The sequence below is a fragment of the Nilaparvata lugens genome, chromosome 2 (assembly GCF_014356525.2).
Source record: "Nilaparvata lugens isolate BPH chromosome 2, ASM1435652v1, whole genome shotgun sequence".
In the NCBI taxonomy this organism is placed as follows: domain Eukaryota; kingdom Metazoa; phylum Arthropoda; class Insecta; order Hemiptera; family Delphacidae; genus Nilaparvata; species Nilaparvata lugens.
The window spans coordinates 89,045,122-89,051,453 of record NC_052505.1 but is presented as its reverse complement, the minus strand read 5'-3'; positions in this window follow the sequence as shown (position 1 = coordinate 89,051,453).

Here is a 6,332-nt window from a genome sequence, read left to right as displayed (position 1 = left end):
CTCATTAAAAAAAAGGAATTTGGATTCATATGAGGGACAAAGATGATGAAGCAATAGAGTAGAGTAATTTTTCATTTCAAATAGGATTCCCAATAAAACCTATACTGTCAAATTATTCTTGTAGAACAAATATTTAGCTGTTTCCATAACTTTCACTAACTCCGTATGCGTTTGAGGGCCGTTTGCACAGTCGAAGCTTGAACCGAATTTTATCAGCTGGTGGCTTCAACTCAAAATGAATCATATTGTAACAAACGAGACTTGATTGATACGGATTTAATCCAGTTTAAACTGTCACTGTGCAAACGGCCCTAAAAGTTTTTCTTAAAAGTTGCAAGTTTCAAAAATTACAACAGTTCTTGAGCGAGTTCTCCTACCCAGGGGGTCACTAGTATAACAATATTCATATTATGGAATTGAATGATACCTTCAAGACCAATACAAAGCATTGGAACATAGTTTTTTCTAGGATTAGGAAGGATAGTGGTAGGATTAATTATTTAAAAGTTATTATCGTTTGATCTATACCACATCTATGGGTGCGTACAGAGTTATGCACCACGAACACGCACGCGCTTTAAATTCTCATGATGATGAGATGATGAAAGGTGAAATGCACATGTTTGTGGCGAATAGGTCTGTTCATATCCCTCCAAGGGATATTTATTATAATTCCTTCTTTCGTGATAAATTGTTTATGCTTTTGTACTCCAGAGCAAAGCTCGGTCCCCGATATTAAATGTAATCATATCAAGAAAACATGTCAACTTGGAGAAACTCCATAATGAAGCTCACTTACCTTGATTGATTAATGCTTTGACGTACGATTGAAGGCATATCTAAGGCGATCTTTCGTAGGCGAGCTATTGATAGAATTCCTCCACGTTTATCAATATTACGAAGCTTGAATGACTTACATGTCAATTCTCACTCAGCTCTCACTTCACTTCTGTGGAGAGCGCATCTATTATTAAACCCCCCACCCCATCACCAAAGTTCACTGCCAATACTTAATCGAACACCTACGAGCCAGCTATTCCTTGGCCCATGATATTCATCAATGCTCACTCCGTGAGAGTTCTCACTCCATTTTTTTCAAATGTTCTATTGCATTTCAATGAGCGCCAACCAATTTGCATTTGATTCTCAATTTTGAAACAATTTCCTCCAACAAATAGAACTTTTATAGGAACGTTTTTGTGCAGACGATGAGGAAATTTCTTAATTTGAAATTTATTCAAAAACACACAATAAAAATCAAGATACAAAAGCAATACATACAAGTTACAAATATTACTAATGTAATGTAGTTACAAATGTACTATTACTTGTGTAAAAATTTTTTCCCTTTTCCTTATTATTTCATTCCTTTCTAATAATTTTCATTTTTCCCTTTTTTTTAATTAATTCTGTATCAAAATCTGATGTATATTTCTTATTTTATTTTTTTATTTGCATTAGTTTTCTTCCATTTTTTACTTAAAATCTTTGAAGTGTAATATTTATTTTGTCTAAGTTTATTTATCTTTTGTAACTCATTTTTTCCTGTAACTGGGCACCCGCCGAAAAACCTTTGGGTTTGGCAGGACCCTCAACTGTTTGTATTGTGAATAAAAATTTTGATTTGATTTGATTTGATTTGATTAAACACAAATACAAAGTAACAGGTATCATGATTAAATGCCTTCGGCCTTCTAAATTTGCCCTATCTTCAATATCAAATCAAAAATATAAGTTTATACACTGGTTTTCTTTATTCCTGCAGACAGCTTTACATTGAACGAGCGTCAGCGAGTTCTCACTTTCAACTTGCTGAAGGCCAAAATCGTTGTCTGTCTGTTTGTATGATCTACAATAACTCCAGGAAGAATTGATCAATCACCTTCAAATTTTCTTCTTATTCTACGAACCTATTTACAGGTCAAGTTCGTTAGACAACAAAATTGACTCACTCCTTCGTCTTTCTTGAGGATATAACAAATAACATGGAGAGTGTGTGAGAATAAAATATTGTTATTTATCATTTGGTCAGCTGAAGAATCCATTGAATGCAATTACAACAGTTTTCCCATTCATTCATGAAATCTGTTGAGAATATTTGAAATGATGAAAGGATGAATTATTTTTTTAATGTCGTTTTCCCAAGGATGAGACCTGGTGCAATCGAATCTTTATATCATAAACCTACTATGTTTCAAATTTCATGAAAATCGTTAGAGCCGTTTTCAAGATCCATTAAACATAAATAACCAGATATATAAATACAGAAATTGCTCGCTTAATATAATAGGATATGAAGAGATTCCACATAGTTCTCGCATTGGATATAAGATGAATGTAGCCTTAGTACTCAGTAGATTGTACTTAGTAGCAGCCTATGTCAATGATGATTATTGAATGTAATTGGCAGGTGATTGGTGATTTGGAATACAGTCCACATACATAACATTATACTATGGAACATAGTATAATATGTGATTTTTGGTAGGTAATTGGTGGCGAATTGTAATTTTTTGACAGGTGAGCATCTAGGGAATAACTCGCATTACAAATTATTGATGAAAATGAATTAGGAATTGCATGCTAATTGATGAATAATTATTATCAAACGAGAACCTCAATAGAATGCTGTAATTCACCCCGATGACTTCTGCTACACCAAATATTGACAACAGGGTAAACAGCTAGATGGAAATTCGATGAGCGCTACTATACAAAAATTATTTGTCAGCATTCCTGACTAGCAATTAGGAGGTACCGGGTTCGTTTCCCGGGCTGACAAATAATTTTGTACAATAGCGTTCATCGAATTTCCATCTAGCTGTTAACCCTGTTGTCAATATTTGCAGTAGCAGAAGTCTTCAGGGTGATTTACAGCATTTAATTGAGATTTTCGTTTAATAATAATTATTTTACAAATTATTTGTAATGTGAGTTATTCCCTTGGAAATAATATTCATCTATCATTTTAATAGAGATTGAAGACGTTCGGATTGTATCAGAGCTCTGCACTTTTGTAGATCTGCATGGCATTGGCCAGCAAATGGTTTTTCTGAGGCAAAATAGAACTGTCAGGAGTGAAACATCAGCAGCAACCAGCTCTCGAGCACTACACTACACACCAGTTGGCATTGCCACTGCCCTTTCTCAAATAGAGTTATTCAATTTGTTCACTTGTTTTTGAAGTTGGAAGTCAGTGCCAAACACACAGTGTGGCCGCATATGTTATCGAATTATCTCTTGGCGAGACCCAAAGCCACCAGTTACAAACCTCCGAAATTAATTCTCTCTTGTTTGTGCACTGCAAACGCAACACGCTCTATCCACACTCTAATACAATTCGCGGCTTGCATGCTTCGGCCAACAATTTTGTGCATGCCAAAATAAATTCATCAGACAAGGATTGTCATTGTTTGCTAGGGCTGGAATTTCTTTTCCTCCAGAGTTAATTCGAGGACTCTTTGATATAGTCCAAGATTAGGTTAATTTCTGAATTAAGAAGAACAATATTGAATTTATGAGGATATAGACAGAGATATTTTGAGGTCGAAATTAGTCTCTCTCAGTGTCGATTGGTTGAACAAACAAAAACATTGCTGTCTCGCTTTAATAATTCATAGTTATTACTATGAAAACAATAGTCAACATGAATAAAACTATTGAATTTCTTCTAATAATATTGTAAGATGAAGCTTTGTAGGGTTAATTTGATCGATCGATCGATCGATCATTCAATATCTCAATCTGTTGAAACCTCATGATGTCTGGTCTCATCAACTCATTGATGACTGGGGAAAGTATTTTTTAATATGTTTGCTATTTCTTGGGTAGGTACAAGTTTTTCCCAGTGAAGGTTAATTCTCTTATCAATGGGCTTTCAATCGGAATCTTTTTGATTTATTAAATTATTTAAAAATGTTGAAAGTTCTTGAAATTCTTCGCTGCATTAGGTTGACTTATGATGAAGTTATATTTATACTTCATGCGATGAGAAATTATTTATAAAGTCAGAAATAATATTTCTGAACAGGATTCGAAATTAAATATGTTATCTGCTGTTTGTTGATTATTATTATTCTTACATAATTATCATATTATTATTACATTAACATTTTATCAAAATTTTTGGAGAGAAATAGTACAGGCTTAGCCTAGTTTTTCCTCCAATGTCATAATTGTATTATGATTATAGTATTTCATATAATAAATAAATAATAAAAAATGAATAATAATAATAATAATTATTATATCAGAATTTCTACAAAAACAATTCTTATTCATTTCCATCTGTTGCTTTGAAGAGTCATATTGTAATTGAAAAGCATGCAGCTCTACTGAGAATTGAAACTGTGTGTCTTGTTTGAAACTTTGAATTCACATGGTAATATTTGTTTAAAACAGATATTTTGATTGGATATTGTTGATTAGGCTAACCAGAATGTCAGAGAATAATTGGGTAAAGGAGGTATGTTGGAACAAAATCCCTCAACTCACAATTAACTGTTTTCACAGGGTGAGTTGACCGAGATTGTTCAAAATTCACCGTTCAAAGTAATTTCGTGCGAATGTTTCAACAAGAGCAACTTTTGATCCCAGTCATTGTGCACACGGTTCACTGACAAATAGTAATTACATTGGAATAACGAAGTATGAGCGCTTCTGCAGAGCGCTTGATGAAGTAGCTAATTCGTAGAAACCCTCAACATTTCTGGAAGTTTCCTCAGACGTCTCGATCCGCCTACGCTCCCGTGTAGTGAGCAAAAGCCCCGAGGCGCTCACATGGAATTACCAAAACAAGCCCAACTTGCATTTTCCAAAATATTGATATGCTGGCGCTGTTTGCTTCCTCATCGCTCCAGTTTCCAAACGTAATCAATACATAGTGCTTCCATTAGTGTTTGTTGATTGGCGCGCCTACTCGCTAGATCAATCAGCTTTGAATATCATCCATCCGCCACATCTCCATCCAACTCACTTCGGATAGTCTTACCAGCACTCCCGATTAGTCTAAGGCTCAGTTTATCATACCTCCATTAACAATAATGAAGTAATGCTTGGTTTCAAATAACAAATGAGAGCTCATTGTTTTCCATATTTTGATCACGATTTTGATCAAATCTATACTAAAATAGTCATTGATAAGCTCTATCAACTGCCATAAGTTTCATATCTGTAAAAATTTTAGGAGCTCCGCCCCATCTATGCAAAGTTTAAAATTGGGTTCCCAATTATCAGGCTTCAGATACAATTTGAACAAAAATATTCAAGTGGAAAAGATTCAGGATAAAAATCTCTACAATAAATATTCAGTAACATTTTCACCTAAAATTGGAAATAAGCTTGAAATTCGAGAAAATGTGATTATCCAATTGCAAACTGTTGGCAACTGTTGATTCTATTAAATAATTCACTATGAAGAGATAGCAGACTTCGTGTGTCTCCTGCGTTATTGTCCTGTCACCAGATGGCTCAGATTTTTGAATAATAGACTTGAGATGCGCGTGTACACTAGCGTCAGGTGATCAATGTTCATAAAGGCAAGGAAAGTTGCGTGGTCACCAGATTTTTTATTGCTGCTCTTCAACAAGCAAGTCCAACAAAGCTAGACAAGAACATAAATTATTCACTTGAACGGAAGTCATTCAATGATTGTCTTACATTGAAAAATCATGATTCAGCTCACATTCATAATGATTCATAATTTTCACATCCATAAAACCTTGAAAAACTTGACACAGTTGAAAATTATACAGGGTGTCCCACCAAGGTCTCAACAGCCGTTGACCATAGATTCTACTCGACATTTCTGACAAAAAATGTTCAGTAAACTTTTCTCCTATCGACCTTAATTTTCGAGATATATCGATTTTTCGATATTTTCAGAATATGCCTACTTCCGGTCATTGAATACTTAATAACTCGAAAACTACTGGTCGAATTTCGATTTCAAATTATTCTTGTTAGAAATGTTTTCCTTTTTCCAACGATACCGTTGAAATTGAAATTCGACCAGTAGTTTTCGAGTTATTGAGTATTTAATGACCGGAAGTAGCCATATTCTGAAAATATCGAAAAATCTTTATATCTCGAAAACTAAGGTCGATAGGAGAAAAGTTTACTGAACATTTTTTGTCAGAAATGTCGAGTAGAATCTATGGTCAACGGCTGTTACAACCTTGGTGGGAAACCCTGTATCATTTTCAACTGTGTCAAGTTTTTCAAGGTTTGATGAATGTGAATAATATTATAAATCATTATGAAAGTGAGCTGAATCATGATTTTTTCAATGTAAGACAATCATTGAATGACTTCCGTTCAAGTAAATCATTCAT